Source organism: Meleagris gallopavo, chromosome 7, assembly GCF_000146605.3.
Source record: "Meleagris gallopavo isolate NT-WF06-2002-E0010 breed Aviagen turkey brand Nicholas breeding stock chromosome 7, Turkey_5.1, whole genome shotgun sequence".
NCBI lineage: Eukaryota > Metazoa > Chordata > Aves > Galliformes > Phasianidae > Meleagris > Meleagris gallopavo.
Genome location: NC_015017.2, coordinates 17,939,446 through 17,956,016, shown reverse-complemented (window position 1 = coordinate 17,956,016; position 16,571 = coordinate 17,939,446). Strand labels below are relative to the sequence as shown.

The following is a 16,571-nucleotide window of genomic DNA, read 5'->3' as shown; positions in this document are numbered from 1 at the left end:
TTTTCCCATTAAAACTGCATTTGTATTACACAATATATATAATGTTTTCAATGTATTACAAAGTTAATTTTCTCTACCAGATGGTTGCAAGTGATTACTGGCATCCTTTATCTACAGAATCAAAGTAATATTAATAAAGTAATAATAAGGGCTGAGCCGTCCCAGCATTCCTGTATGCACTACAGGTAATAAGCTAAGTATCCTCAGATATCCACAACACAGTAGAAGGGCTTTAGTAACTGGAACTCAGATGTTCCATACAGCATGTGAATTAATTCATGTCCATGCTGTCAGCCAAAAATTGGAGCTCGCTGGTGATTCTTGAGGATCTCCTTACTGTGGTTTTGAGAAAAACTGTAAGATGAGAAATGACTTTCAGTTAATGATGTGGGCTGTGCTCTCACAGGTTGAGTCCAGAGATGAACTGTGGTCTCTGCAGGCATTGCTCCCATGAATGCTTCTCTGCTCAGTGGCTGTATTTGTCCTGCAGCTTTCTTTGGTCCCATTTCAAACCCAGCACAGGATTATATGAAACGACAACTGGCTCCATCACGTTCCAAGTGGCTACTGGTGATGTTACCAAGGAAACTGGAGATGTCATCGTAGACATATCAAACCAAACTTTCAACCTCTGAACAGGTACTTCAGTTGCTATTATGTGTAGAAATAGTCCTATTTCCTAATAGGGAGGACTAAGTAAGGTGAGTGGGAAGCTTTCTTGTTGTTCTATGCTACTGGATATCGCATTTAAGAATTGCAGAAAAGTGAAATTATTAACTTCAATTTTTCAATAGCATCTTTTCACAGAACATCTCTTAGATTAAAGGAGAAGAATGTTATTGTGGCTTTTACTTCAGTGAAACTTTTCAGATTTCTCAAGATGTCTTCTGGCTTGAAATGCATAAGCCTAATATTTAAATGACACTATCCAATTAAAATTTGTGCTTTCTTCAAAAATGAGAGAGTATGGAGTAACTGATTCTGCCTTAGGCAGGACTTCAATGGAATTAACAGTAGTAACCATGGAATCATATTCTTTCTTAAGGTGTCTCTAAAGCAATTTTGGATGGAAGGTGCTGGGAAAGAGGTCAAAAACGAATGTGCTGAACTAAGTATGGTGCAACTTTTCTGTCCTTTCTGAAGGCTTGCTTGCATGATGGGGAGTTGGTTGGAATTCTTTCTCAGTGCTTATTGTACAGCTATCTGTCTTATGCAGTGTGTCACATCAACTAGTCTTTAATCAGTTGATGTGATATATGTAAACACTTAACAAGGATAGGGAGGAGCATTTTCAAGACAGAAGAGCATCTAAACCTTTGTAAAGAACAAGATCTACCTATGATTGCATCCTCTTATTTTGGTAAAGCTTTAAATGATAAAGACGAGAACACAGATATGAGTTAGGGTGATGTTAGCAGAATTCTTAATAGAGAAGCTGTGTCTCATTAGTTGCAACTTTCTGCCTGCAACTTCTTTTCTTATCCCTGAATGGGGAAAAAAATGTTTGCCATTGTTTTCAATAGCAACCCACTGCTGCACCCTCTGCGTGACTAAGAGGGGAAAAATAAATCTTTGCATCTGGGTTCCTGCCTTGGAAGAGGCATTGGTAGACCAAATTGAGCTAGTGAATGGCAAACACAAAGGGGAGTGAGGATGGAGAAGTATTTGGCTTAAAAATCTGTTTGCAGGCTTCCCTTAGTCTGATAATGGAAGTGAGTAAGTCTCTGGTGTGGAGGACAGCTCATAAGAGCAACGAAAGGGAAGGATTACATGGAGGAGCTGAGCAGTCTCGTGTAAAGGCTGACTGCAGTACTTAGTCTACATGGAGTGTTGTACATCTGCAAGCTTGGAAAAGAAAGGCACACAAAACTTTATTTGGCAAACAAGGCAAATAATTCACAATCATAAAGTGAATCCCAGAAAGTAAAAATAAAGAGAGGGGGTATTTATCAGCATGTGGAAAGAGACTTGAAGCTTATCCTGAGATGTATTTATCATTGTTTCTTATCTCCTAATGATGATTACTGCATATATATGTTGTAAGTAATTGTCGATTGTTTACTTACCCCTGCTTACGTTTCATCCTTGCAGACTAATGATGGCTATATAACCACCAAAGCAGGAAGCTTGCTGTGCAAAAAAAGTCCATTTTCTTGACCGAGATGATATCCAAGTGTCAGGGTCCAAAATGCTTCAGGAATGTGAATTACAGCAGTACACCTCTGTTACCTTCCCAGTGATTGAAACAGGTTTGTGTCGTAGTCTTTAACTGGTTCAATACATGCAATTCTGTAGATCTCAGAGCTGAAACAATTAGCTTGCCTGGAAGAGTGGTTCTGTAGTGGAAATACATTCAGAAACTGTCAGGAAGCTTATGAAGAGACTGGAAACTTAATCTTTGCAGTTTAATAGTAGGTAATGAGTACGAGTGCTCTAGAGTTGACTCGTCCTTGATAACAGGGGTTCAAACTTATTTATATTTATAATATATGCATCCTCCAAAGGAAAAATGCAAAGTATTTTTGGCAAATAAAGTTGATTAGGCTTGTTGTTTAGATCTGTGTTGAAAATGAAAAACAAGTGGAAGAAGCAGAAACCTGGGTGAAAAGTACAATTCTGAAAGAACAGTTTCAAAGAGAAATCAAGGATGACTCCATCTTGGATTTTGAGGCAGAGAATGAGGAACTATGTGACCTACAAATGAGGTTAAATATTGCTGTGTTCTTGGGAGATGACTTTACTCAGATTACAGGATTTAGCCCGGATGTCTGGTTTGCTTACTCAAGTACCCAAGACATGATCCACAGTGTTAAAACTGCTGAATAAGAAGTGATCTAAGAAGAACTTTTTCAAAACCTAATTGAGTGGAAATATTTGTAAAAAAGATTCCTATGTGTCCTTCAACAGCATGACAAATATGCTCTTGGAAAGTGCTTTTACAAAAAAGCAGAAAGATGTTTCAGTTTTCATTAACAAGAAAAAGTACACAGTGAACATAGAAGGTAGATGTGCTGCAAATGAGGAAGGGCAACGTGTAACACTTACATGTACTGATAAATCTGCAGGTTAGTAAAAGCATCTTGATGAGTTGGGTGGATATTCACACATGAATATCCATGTGCATCTAGCTGAGTCAGAGTAAGAAATAGGAAGAATACGTAGAATATTGTTAGATGTTATTTCTTCATTTCTGGAGAAGGTGTTAGAGTGGGGAATAGTGAAAGGATTGTGTAGTTATTTAAAACTGTTGGAAACAGATGATGCATTTGGAAGTTCTTAGCAGGCTTACCAGCAATAATTAGACACGCTTGTAGCAGTTGTCATTCTAAACAATTTCTGTTCTCAAGGTGGGCCCTCTTCTATGTATTGCGATGATTTCCATTATAAAAAGCATCTTTCTCGAGTCCTTACAGGACTCTTCCTGGTCGTTTCCATTGTATGCCATGCAAGGACATACACGCTGACCAACATAGCTGATGTATTTAGTTTTCCTAAGTGGTCACTAAGGTAAGCAGGGATAAGACTTCAGAAAATAAAAATCTTATTGGCGATTAATTTCGGGGTCACGAGGGGGGCTGATGAGATGGAAATAGCATTAAAGGTAATCACTGCATCTCTATTGCAAGAACTTTGAAATTTTAGGCTTGCTCAGGCTTGCACGTTTGACACACACTTTAGCAGTGTTAACTTCCATCTTGCTCGGAGTGCTAGGTGACAGTTGCCAATCTAGAAAGAAAAAGTGGTACAGAACTTGAGCAGACTTGCTTGAATACCTTGTCCCTACCTGGTTCTCACCATTCACTGTGGATCTCCTTACTTCCATGAGGATATTTGCCTGAGCTACATATAAACCATTTGACTAGTTCTCTTGCTTATCTAAAATCCTCTTTATGGTCACTCTTTTCTTACCTTAAGAAAAGGGGAAGAAAAAAAGCTTAAAGTAAATTACAACGCTTTATCTTTCCACTATCTGCTAAGCAGCCTGGTTCAAATGCAGTTCCTGACTTCTGCCAGCAGCTTGTGCCGTTTGTCTTCCTCGCACCCAGAAACACAAGACTTCCAACAGAAATCTCTCTGGGGTTGCCTTAGAGCTGGTGTGACAAACAAGAGGGACAGCAGGGCTGTAAAGGAGAAGCATCCCTACTTTTGATCCACGTCCGGGTCGTGTATAAGAGCAAAACGTGAAGGGAAGGCATGAGATGTAAGGAGAAGGCTGAGGTCCTCAATACCTTCTTTACACCTGCCTCAAATAGGCAGATCAGTTATCCTCAGGGCACTTTATGCCCTGATCTGGAAGCCTGGAGTGCTATGCAGAGTACACCCCGGTGATTCAGATGGAGATGGTTAGAGAGCTCCTCCTCCATCTGGACTGTCACAGGTCCATGGGACCGGATGGGCTTCATCCTAGGGTGCTGAGGGAGCTGGCGGGGGTGATTGCTGAGCTGCTCCTGGTTATCTGAAGAGGTCCTAGAGGATTGGAGGCTTGCCAATGTGACTCCTATCTACAAGAAGGGCTGTAAGGAGGATCCGGGGAACTACGGACTTGTCAGCCTGATCTCAGTACCAGGGAAAGTCATAGAGCAAATCACCTTGGGTGAGATGAGACAGCAAGTGCGTGGCATCCAGGGGATATGGCCCAGCCAGCACGGGTTCATGAAAGGTAGGTTGTGCTTGACCAACTTCATCTCCTTCTATGACTTGTTGGCCAGCCTGGTAGATGAGGGAAAGGCTGTTGATATAATCTACCTAGACTTCAACAAAGCCTTTGACACGGTCTCTCACAGTATTCTGTAGAAACTGGCTGCCCATGGCCTGGACAGGTATACTCTTCTTTGGGTAAGAAAATGGCTAGAGGGCTGTGCCCAGCAGGTAGTGGTTAATGGAGTTAAACCCAGCTGGCAACTCACTACAAGGGTTGACCCCAGGGGTTGATACGGGGCCCATCTTTAATATCTTTACTGATGACCTAGATGAGGGGACTGAGTGTACCCTCAGTAACTTTGAAGATGACACTAAATTAGAAGGTAGTATCGATCTGCCTGAGGGTAGGGAGGCCCTTCAGAGGAATTTAGAAAGCTGGATCTCTAGTCTGAGGTGAATGGGATGAGGTTCAACAAGGCTAAGTGCCAGGTCCTGCACTTCGGCCACAATAACCCCATGCAGCCCTACAGGCCTGGGGATGAGTGGCTGGAGGACTGTGAAGAGGAAAGGGCCTTGGGGGTGTTGGTTGATGCTCGGCTGAATGTGAGCTGATGGTGTGCCCAGGTGGCCAAGAGGGCCAACGGCATCCTGACCTGCATTAGAAGTAGTGTGGCCAGCGGGAGCAGGGAGGTGATCATCCCTCAGTACCCAGCACTGGTGAGGCTGCACCTCGAGTATTGTGTTCAGACTGGGTCTTTATTTTGAACACCTGTTATGCCTGTGCAAACACTGTTTTCTGTAAACAAAGCATGGCTGCTGCCTGGAAAATAACTCATACAGCTGACTTGGAGACAGGGCAACTATCTGGCTTCTCAAGTACGACAGGAGCCAATAAATAATATTCATTTCATACCAAAATCCAACTGATATCCAAAAAGCTTAGAAGCTGAAACAGATATACTTAAGCTGCTCAGTATCTAAAGGCAGTATTCAATATGCGAGTTTAAAGCAGTAGGTTGTTAAAGTTGTGGGGTTTTTTTTGCCAAACATCAGTCTGATCCTGTCCATTCATCAGTTCGTGGGCTGACCCTAACGCTTCTAATGAGAAGAAGAGGATATAAATCAATCTTTGAGCCACTATTACTACTAGCATGGAAGCATCCTTTAGAAGAAATACTGCACAGAAGGTGCCTGTACTATTTGCCATGTTTTATCCACTACATACAAGCAGAGCTTAAAAAGAGAGCTTAACATTACAAATGGAAATACATGCAATACTTTCACTCTTCTTCCTGTTGTGATATATTTTTTTCCCTCTTTTTGTGCAAGAGAACAATGGGGAATTGCTTTTTATTAAGTTCAGAACTTACATCCATTGAGCGTGATGTTAACTAGCTGTGATCTAGTCCACCACCACTGAACACCGAACAGGATCAGAAGAACAATGTATTTCACTGGCAGCAGCATTATGCTGAGAGCCAGGGAAACTGATCTGAGATGTGGTTGTGAAAGCGAGATGTTCCTGGTGGAATTTCTCATTAATGCTAGATTGAGGACAAAAGAAAAAAGTCTTACTGAACTTTGCATGCAGCATGTTCGGTTTCAACTTCAATAAATTGACATTTATGACCTAAAACCAGGCCTGCCCAAAAAACTGCCCATCTCTGATTCACACAAACCGAGTAAAAACCATGAAGAGCGTTGAGTGATCAAGCTTACGAGATCTATTGAAACAGCTGTGTGCTTTCATGTCTGTTACACAAAGGCAGAGGTGAGAGAGACTCTTGCAGCTACTCCAATGGCATTGAAGGCTAGGAAACATCAAATGCAGTCGCAGCAAAGACCATCCATCTCTGTGGGACCAATACATGTTAAACCTTTACTGGCTTGTAAGGAAAAACCTGGAAAAGAATATGGAAACACAGTACTCTGGTAGCTCTGTAAGTATTGCCTCCTATTTATTTATACTCCTGTTTCTTTCCATGGCAGTTACAACAGAGTGCAATAATATTAGTTGAGAGAGCAAATTCTCAGCTACAAAGTACTCCTTTTCAACTTAGTCACCACCAGTAGCTATTGATTTTTTTTTTTTTTTTTGCCACCTATGAACAAGAGCCTGAGTGCCATGCTCATAAAAAATCTGCACCAGTGGAGGTGATCCACTATGGCAGTTGCCATGTGCTGAAACGCAGCACCCTCACCTCGCTGTGCTCACGTCTGCTGGCTGGTCTCCAGAAATGTTCAGTAAGTGCCAATCGATGTCTACAGGTGCTGTTTGCTCCGCAGGGAGGAATGTAAGAATTCTACCTCTTTCTCATCCTCACTCTGTGTTGGATGCCACTTTGTCAAGCTGCTCCTCTGCTGCTTTCTGTTGCACAGCAACAAAGCGTAAGGGAATATTGGTGGGAAGGTTCAGCCTCTATTGCCATACCATCAACATCTGCTGAGGTCATAAAATAGGAGGCGTTACTTTTGGATCAGTCCTCATATGGAGAAGATGCATGCATCAAATTAAACCATTAATTCAGCTCCTCCTGCACCGTGCTTTTGTCTGTCAGTGCTGCAGTTAATAGAGAGCCTATGAGACTGAATGCAACTTAGTCTTGGCAGAAATGCAGTTGGAGGCTACGGCAGTTTCTATAGCAACCTGAAAGGCTCAAGACTAGTAACAGATTGACTTTAAGACAAGATAAGTACATAGATGTAGTTCTCACTGACCATTTCCTTTGCCTGTTGTGATCTATCGTCCATCTAAACAATACAGAAATACAGCCAGATGTCCAACTCATTATTAACTGGGGTAAAAGTAATTTTTACAAATGTTCTGTTTGAAAAATTCTAACAATTTCACAGTCGGGAGGATCATCAGAATTTCTCTAATTAATTCAGTCAAAATGGAAAGCACCAAACTTGCGTGCTGCCAGAAGACTTAGAACAAGGCTCCAAAATATGTGACATGAAAGTCATAGTAAGAGTGCTGATGCTGACACACTGTACACTTATGAACAAATCATCTCAATGCATTTTTTTTTTTTTTGGAACTATGCTTCAGATCAAGTTTTATGTCTCCAGAAAGGTAAAATAAAGAAGAATTTTTGTAAGCATCACTGACTTTGTTTCTTTTTTTTAAATGGTCTGTGTTCAGTAACAAAGACAACACTGAAGAAACTTTATCCAGTGTTTTCCCTGGCACTTGAAAGCTGTTATTCAAAAGCTCAGCTGAGACTGCAGTCACTCTTCTGGACTCCTATCCAGATTACATAACAAGCCCATAACAAACATGAAAGAGATGCTCTGACTACTCTATTGTTCCAGTTGCTCTGAACTTGTTTTATTTCATCATTTAAAAGCAAATGATCAATGCGAAAGTTGTTCAGGTAACACAAGCATATTCTTGTACTGCCTACATTCCCTTTTGAAGCGTGTAAGGTAGAGCTTACTCAAACACATTTGCTTTTGCACTGTGTTTTCCTTCATAGTATTTGCTAGCATCAGGCTGATGAAAGAAAAATACTACTGTGCCACCAGTGAAATAATTAAGCACGTAGTTAATTTACAGTGTGTTCTAAGGATTACAATGGCTTATCTATCTGAGGTAACGCAGATTGTCTAGTGCTGACCCAAAGAGTCAAAACTGTGCTTTCTATAGAGTTTATTATACAAACAACTAGCTATTTTTTCTGCCCCAAATAACAGCAAGGCTCAATCAATTGATGAAATGGGGAGAACAATACTTACTTTCTGGAAAACTCCAGGTGTACTACTCATTGCCTGATTCAACACAGCGTCTGCTTTGATGTGGAGATTCAGAGACCACCCAGCCTAGTCTGAGCGCAAAGCAAATGGGATCAGTGGATCAGAAAAGATATTCAGACTTAGATAAGGTTGCGCCAACCTTTTTCTCTCTATTCCATTCTATAAAAAGGATGTCAAAACTCTGGGGAAGCTGTGATTGTGAGTGAGTCACCAGAGAGCTTATCAGACCCTTTGATAGAACTTATCACTGTAAAGCCCTGGGAGACCGGAGTGTAAGACAGCAAACAGAGCCTAATGGTAAACAGAAGGTTCTTTTGTATGCGTTGTTAACTTGTCACACTTGAGAAACCTTATCGCTGTTGTTTGGGAGAAGCTAGGGCCAATTAACTGATTAGAGAAACTGTTAGAGGAACAGGAACTTCTTGTTTGTAAGTGAACCGTGTATAAGATGTATGCTGAATACAATAAAGAAGAACTATTCCAACTCTACAAGAAAATGAGAAAGCTCTTTAACTCGACTGAGTGCTGACAAAAAAGCACTTTCCCTGCAAAGATCTCCCACCATTACGGTTTGCCGGAGAGTTTATAACGCGTGCTATTAGACAGTTCTTCCTGGGATTCACTTTGAATTGCAGAACATATTTCTTCAAGATGTTCAGGTCCTCCTAGAAAAACTAGCAAAAATGTAGCTCGGTTCACAGGCTTCGTCACCATGAACAGCTTTTATCTGTACTTCTAGCAGTCTTTACTAGCCAGACATCCGCTTCGAACACCCAGCAATTATGCCTTCAAAATATATGTGTGTTTTTTTTCACGCCTGCTGGAGCTTTTGTTTGAAATTTGATGAGTTGTTGCCTTTTTGAGGGAAAAATGAAGATTCTTGTGAAAATGTCAAGAAGTCATTATTATGCGATTCAGAATGCTTATTCCACTTCACATAAGATACTCTGAAGTTCCCGTGACTATATCCAAGCACCACCTAAAGTAGAGACTGGCATAGCAGTAGAGTTCTCTTCTGCTATGGTGGGAGATCACCAATCATAGATACAGAGCATGAGAAACCAAACGGCTGGTATTTTTTGTCAAAAGCACAGTATCTTCTCTGCCACAAGTAAAACATCTCATTTTGCAAAATGCCTTGAAAGCACTGCGGCTCAGAAATAGCAGTCTCTTCTGCACAAAATCAGTCCAAGATTCAAAAAGTAGCTCTGCCACATCAATTACACAAACCAAAGTAGAGGTGACACAGGAATAACCTGTTCATTGGCAAAGCTGGGCACTGATCCTTTGAAGGCTTCTAACACTTGGATTAAGGTTTTCATTCTCTATCCAGAGTAACTGACAAGCAGTGAAGAGTCTGAAACGTGCTAGAATTTCCTCCAGTACTTTCCCTTCCTAAAAAGAAGCCTCTGCAACAAGAGCCATACTACCAGACTGTAGGCTGAAGAGTCTGCACGAAAGTCTGGCGGTCGCTTGGGAAAGGCTCTGGCTCAAAGCCCCCTGAAATAATGAGGACTTGTCTGCTTCGGGCGTTCTTTGGAGAGGAGAAAGTCCTGAAGCATTTTGGGAGGCACTGACAGTTGTCAGCCCGCAGTGCTTCTAGACTCCGCTGCCCTGGGGTCACGGTGGCAGCGGGCCGCAGCTCCTGGGCCATGGGGGAGGTTTCCCTGTTAATGACCGGGAAGCTGCAGCTCCGATCTTCACCGCAGAGGCTGTGCCGTGCTTCTCATTATGAGCAGATCTGTCTGCTCCTTCCTCTCCCGACTCCCACCACACCAGCCCCATCCACATGCTAGATCCTACGAGCAGTTATTTCTCTTAGCGCTGCGTCTGTGTCTTCTCGGTCAGAACACTAAACTTCAGTGTGACGAGTTTAGGTACAATAAACTTCATCAGGAGAGATGCTTTATGAGCTAAAGCCAGAATCTCTCTGACATTTTGGTCTCCTGCAGGGCTCATCAGAACACATCAGATGAAGGAGGAGCCCCGAGAGTAACAAGGCAAACTTTGCTGAGGCTTGTGCAGTTCCCCTGGTAGGACAGACTGACCCTGAAAGAGGGATGAGACAGATGGAAGGCAGCCACAGACAAACCGGCCGGCACTGCCGCTAATAACTCATGTTGTTGTGGAGGAAGGTTGCTCGTGACTCAGGTTCTCAGACAGCCACCAGCCTACCCAGAAAGATCTCTCAGGCACGAGCCTCGTGCTCTCTCGAGGAGAGACGGCGTTCCCTTCAGCTGCCTGTCTTCACCTGGGTAGTTAAACTACAAATGAAAGCAAACTCCTGGCGGGGTGCAGAAAAGCTGGAGTTTGTCCAGGTAAATATCGGCATGTAACAATTGCAAGTGACCTTGTGTTTCTTTCTCTGGAATGGTTCATAAGGTGTGTTTGCAGGCTTCACCTCACTCACCTCTTAAACGCAGCCGTTTCAGAGGAAATACGGTGGTCATTTAACAGTGCTCAGCAATGTCACAAAACAACGTAGGGCGGGAAGGAAGAGGAGAAAAACACCATACTAAATTAAAACTGCACAAAACAAAATTTAGGGGAAAAAATTGCTGTAAGAGCCATCAAAATCAGAAGGAAAGGAGGCCTTGCTTTCGGTCTGTCTTCTGAAGGATGGCACCTCAAGCAGCAAAGCGCCCACTAGCACTGCACCAGCCTGCTGATTCAGTACCGCTGAAGAAGGAAGAAGGCCACCTACTGAAGAATATGCATAATTCAAGCTGAAACATGAACTGCTTTCGTTGTGAAATGTAGAGTTCTCATAGCCGTCTTTCCCCAGGAATGCACCATAGCCAAAATAATAGTTTGCATTTCACCTCCCAAGAGTTTCACGCAGGTCAGCCTCTAGAACCAAACAAATGCATTATTTAGTGATTTTGCCATTTTATTGATGAATATTTCACTGGGTTTGTTTTCACAATCATTTCTGTTCATGCTAAAAGGAAGCGTCGCCAAATGCCATTTTTACTGCTGTTGGCAGAGAAAAGCATGGCTGCCAAAATGGAATGCCTAGTTGTGCTTGGATTTTAGCAACTTGTAATTTCTTCGGGCTTCTTATTAAAAGCTGCATGTTGCCATCTAGCTCGGGTTCAAAAATATGGTCACTATGCATCTGAATCTTCTGTATTTATTTCTTAGCAGGACAATCCAGCTTCCCTGAGTGCATGCAGAATGATTTGCAATATCCAAATTGCAGGGTAGAGATTGAATGGCTTCCCTTTTACGACTAACTGCTATTAAGCATTTGCAAATGTATCTCGTTCTGTTAAGTCTTCGTGGGCTTCTTCTACTGCTCTTGCACGTAATCTGTACCTCAGAGCCTGCGCATCCACCGATATGCTTCCGTGGGGATCTGCAGCAAGACAGAACACTTCAGAGGAATAGATTACACAGCAGCATCACTGTGCAGAGCTCGTATGTATTTGCTCCGCAGTTAAGGCCGAGACTGAAATTCCATCATAAGCCCAATGAACATAGACGCTTCAGGGGACGGGACTCAAAATCCAACACCTGTTTAAGTGTTAAATGCTCTCCCAGTCTTTTTTTCCTCACGACTTAATCTAAAATGCAGTTCTAAAACCTTCTGCGAGGCTGAATTACAGGGGTTTAGTTTAGGACGGTTCTGAGAGATGGTGCCACCAAATGACTGAAAATTCTGTGTTGTTAGCAGAGGAAAGCTGGTACGCTTGCTTTTCCTTTGAGGAACGCTAAGGCTTAATGATTACAGCTGAAAATACACAGATTTTTTCAGACTTTTGTTTCTAAGGACGCAAGCAGCATCTTACAGGCTGGGCTATTAAGCATTGCTCAGGGAAGGATAGCCAGTGTTTGTGACTTTCCTGGGCCTTACTTCACATGCAGAAGTCTACAGCGAGTTAAAATAACTTCAGAATATAACAAATACAGCCAGCATGTACCTACAGTGTCTGAGGAAAAAAGTTTTCAATTAAAAGCAGGTTGTGGGATGTTTGTAGGTTTGCAAACTATTATTTTTAATGGACACCGTTAAGAACTCCTTTTTGTATAGATAGCGCAATATTTATAATTTATCATGGGTGACAGGCTCCACTCTCTGCAAGACAACGATTCCTGAGCTTTTAGTAACTGTCGTTTAGATCAATGCTAGGTACATTTCAGAGTCCTCAACTCTCGTACCTCCATGAAAAGAGACGTGAGCTTTTTAATCAAATTTTATTTTTATGAATACAAAGTGACAGAAAGCCCTTCTCTCAATCACATAGGAATTTCACTAATTCCAGCCTTCTTAGCAACCACACGATGAACCCCGAAAAGATGCACTTTAAATTTCTCATTAGACAAACAGCACGCTGCACGTATTCTTCATTGAGATCCCGTATGTCACCGATTATGCAAGCATCATTAAGCAGCGAGTGAACACATCCACAGTTCCAACTCTCCTTTGCCAGTATCATACAATTAGAGCGTGTGTACAGAAAGAAAAACAATGATCTGACGCTGTAGCACAGTGCAAGATGAGTCCAGAGCCCTTCTGCACGTTGTCACTGCATCGTCCGACCGCTGACAGCCAAAGACAAAACGTAAGGATTGCTTCGTAGCTCTGGTTCGGGATAAAGTAGCTGTCTCATCATCCAGTGGGAACCCATCCCAGACCTCCCCGGTTCTCCTCAGTATGGGGCTATCTGCACAAGCTGAAGGAGGATGCCCTAAGATCACATCTCTGGCCTTTTTCATCCCGCATTAGCACGTGAAGGCCCTCGGGGCCACCTCTGTACCTTCTCGATAGCTTGCCCTTTTCCGTTTTATTCACCACAGCTTTCGGCAGCTTTAAATCACCCGGTGATTTGTAGGCACAAAGAGGTTTGAGAGGAACTCACCGGCAACTTCTTCGGGCCTCTCGGTCAGATTCTATACTTGGTACTTCTTTCCTTTGAGCAGACGTGCCCATTCACAGACAGCAGGTTCTCAAAGCAAGGGACACGTGTAAATAATTCCTTTATAAGCCGAGGAGTTGTGCCGTACAGAACCGTTTGTGAAGCTCCGCTTCCAATTTCACTGGTCAGCATCGTTCACCCGTTCAGGCGTTTGTCACGTCGCCGCTCCCACATTTCCACTGCTGCCTTGTCACATTTTCTCTGTCAGGTACAAAGTTTTTTCACGTTTAACAAACTTTTTTTCCTTTTTTTTCTCCTTTTTTTTGGACGAGGGGAGAGGGAAAGCAGAACAGAGACAGCACACAGCAGGGGACTCTGGAAACTGTTAAGGCTGGAGATGTTCTTCGAAAGGGTGTCGTGTGAGATGCAATGAGATCCGTTTGAATTAGGCACAATTGTTAAACTTATTAGTGAATCCCGCCATGAGGCGAGGAGAAGCCCGTAACAAACTGTAATTGAAAGTGCAGGTTAAGTCCTTAATTCAGTTCTAGAGCCCACGTGACTAACTGTCAGAGTCCCCGGCCAGCCCTAACGAGCCCCCCGCCGCTAACGAGGCAACGACTCCCAGCTGCCGAGGGGCCGCGGCCGCCCGGGCACAGCTGCACCTCGTCCGCAGAGCGGGGCGGCTCCGCCCCAAAGCCTCTTAAGCTCCGCCGGAGGCCGCCGGGAGCTACGAGAGAGCTGCCGGAGTTCATTGCGTGGGGGAGCCGGAGCGGGCTCCGTTTCTTTTGTCCGGTCCTTGCGCCGCCGGGGCTGCGAGGCACCGCGAGGGGCTGCTCTTAAAACGAGACCTCGGGATTCTTTGTAACGTTCTCTGTTTGTTGTGTTGTTTTGTTTCAGATTGCGGCGAGACGTCTCCCGGCAAAGATCAGCCCGAACCGGTGAGTTCTTCTGGTGGCGACGGGACCGCGGAGGCGGCCAGCACTCGGGTCCGTCCGCCCTCTGCGGCAGGAGGCCGCCGGGCTTTCGCCGCTCTCCGTTCGGTGGCCGACGCGGAGCTCTCGCCGGGCCGTCCCGGCTTCTCGGAGCGGTGTAACATCGCCGCCCGGCTGCCGTCGCGTTTTCGGAGGGAGCTGCCGCTCGGTTCCCCGAGCGCTAACGCGGTCCTGAGGGCTCTCGGTTCCTCCGGGGCTTTTTAGCGGGGGCTTCAGTTTCTCCCGGTCTCATCGGTAGGAGCGAGCGGGACGGGGCCGTATTTCGCCTCTGTGCCGCTGGGAATGAGAAGCGGCGCAAAGGGCTGCTGAAACAAGTTTTATCCTATTGCAGGCTGAGCGAAGGCTGCAGCGGAGCCTCTCGTCATCCCGACCCGGTGAGATGGTGGAAGCGGTGAGTGTTTGGGAGTCACTAGGTAAGTTCTCTCTTCTTGGGGCTCGTGTGCGGCTGCCGCTCGGACGCTTCTTTGGGATCAGCACGGCGCCGCCGCCGAACCGCCCGAGAAGGGTTTCGCGGGTGCTTCAGCCCCTTTTGCTTTTCAGCCCCTTCTGCTTCCAGCGGTGGGAACGAGCCGGCTGAGACGATATCTTTCCCCCTCCCCCTTATTTGTAATTTCAGGAGCCTGATTTCGTTCCCGTCGTGGAGACGTGGTGGCACAGCTCGCACAGCTGGAATGCTGTTGTGGATGGCTGCGTTCCTTATAGGAGAGACAGACAGGTGAGGTGGTGGAGTTTCTCTTCCGGTGAGAGAACTGGAATGTACTGAGCCTCACCTCCCTCCACAACAAGGTGATGGGACAGCTGCAAGTCGAGGTGACAGCTGCAAGTGACCTAATGAGCAAAAATTTCTAAGTAGTCGTGGTGGATTCGGTGAGGGGAAATGATGCTGGACCAAGGAGGTAGCCTTCTGTGTTGGGACGAGAGAAGGGCTGTGGAAGATATGGGGGGAAATATCATACTGTCAGTAATGATCTGAAGTGCAGGGGTCTTGCTGACGGTGACGACGGGCTCATTCAGGCACCGACGGGAGGCGCGAGGTGGAAACATTCACAGATCGGAACGTCAGAAGTAAGGATGCTTGTGCCGCGAGAGTGACAGAATAGGCTGCGGAGTCACCTTCTCCAGGGGTCTGCGAGTTGTGTCCGGATGCTTTCCCGGGTGACGCGCGACAGGGAAGCGGCTTTAGCGAGGGAGCGGGATCGGACGACGTCGTCGCAGGGCGAGCGCCGCAACGGAGCGTTTAGCAGCGAGGATCCGCCTGAGCGTGGGAGCGGTTTCATCGGCGGTGAGACGAAGGAGGTGAGAGACCCGAGGGCTGCCCTCCCCCCGCGCCCTCTGAGAAGCGATTCACGGAGCTCTTCCGCAGGTCCAGGGCCGGAGCGGGGATCGTGCCGGTGAGGTAAGCGGTGTCCTTTGGTGCCTGAGCTGTGCGTGCTGCCCCCGGGCTGGAGTTTTCACCTGGGATCGGGTGCCAGAGAACACAAGTTGTTTTTGTTTGAGGGTTATGGTGTGTGTTTGTTTCTTCTTTATTTGAGCCCTCAAGGTGTGTGGCAGGTCTGCTCCTGGAAGAATGGGATTGACAGAGTGTGAGGGGAGAAGTGCAGCCTGCAGGACTCTGGCAACTGTTCCTGGGGGGAGCTTGGTGAGGTCCAGCTTAGCCAAGGTGAGTTCTTACTTGGGGTTGTGGTGCAGCTGGCATCCTGAGAGGGAAGTCTGCATCCTTGGCTGGCAGGTGTGCTGCACTCATGGAAGAAGTAGAGGAGAGCCCCCAGGTAGGCACTGTTTGTGGTGGTGTGTTGGGTAGGTGGTCAGTCTCCTTGGTGGGTGTCTGTTGTGTAGTCCTTTGACCTGGGAGCCCCTGTTGGGATCCCTTTAGTGGGTGTAGAGGTTGGTTAGTGTGTGGGAGCTGTTGAACCTTGTTCTGAACCTCTGATTGGCTGCTGAGTCAGCTGTGGAGCACAGATGAAGGTAATCCACCTGTGCTACTGGAAGGGGTGGAGCCTAGCTGCACCTCTGTGAGATCCCATTTAAGAGCTGACTACCGGTAGGGAAAGATCTCTTGGAGTCTTCTCAGTGAGCCTGGAACAAGGGTAAGCATTCTAACTGTTCTTCTTTGGTGTGGTAACTTGTCTAGCCTAAGTTTCCTGTGTATTTTTTAATTATGATCTGTATATTGTTGATTTATTCAGTTTATTAGCAAGGGAGTTGGTTGTGTGGTTGCTTGGCTTAGAGGTTTAGGGGGGGAAAGAGCACAGCCTGTGCACTCAGAGTGCACAGGCTGTGCTCTTCCCCCCCCTTGTGTGGGGCTGTTGGCTGGATTTTG

General features: G+C 45.2%; 2 long non-coding RNA genes across 2 annotated transcripts; both read left to right on the top strand.

Moving 5' to 3' along the window:
- Positions 1 to 388: 388 nt before the first annotated feature.
- LOC109368681 lies at positions 389 to 2,232 on the top strand. Its single transcript, XR_004160407.1, has 2 exons — positions 389 to 639; positions 2,092 to 2,232. It is a non-coding gene; the product is annotated as an uncharacterized LOC109368681 (long non-coding RNA).
- Positions 2,233 to 13,084: 10,852 nt separating this feature from the next.
- LOC109368541 lies at positions 13,085 to 16,496 on the top strand. The gene is made up of 3 exons (XR_002116681.2): positions 13,085 to 14,197; positions 14,583 to 14,642; positions 14,868 to 16,496. It is a non-coding gene; the product is annotated as an uncharacterized LOC109368541 (long non-coding RNA).
- Positions 16,497 to 16,571: the final 75 nt, after the last annotated feature.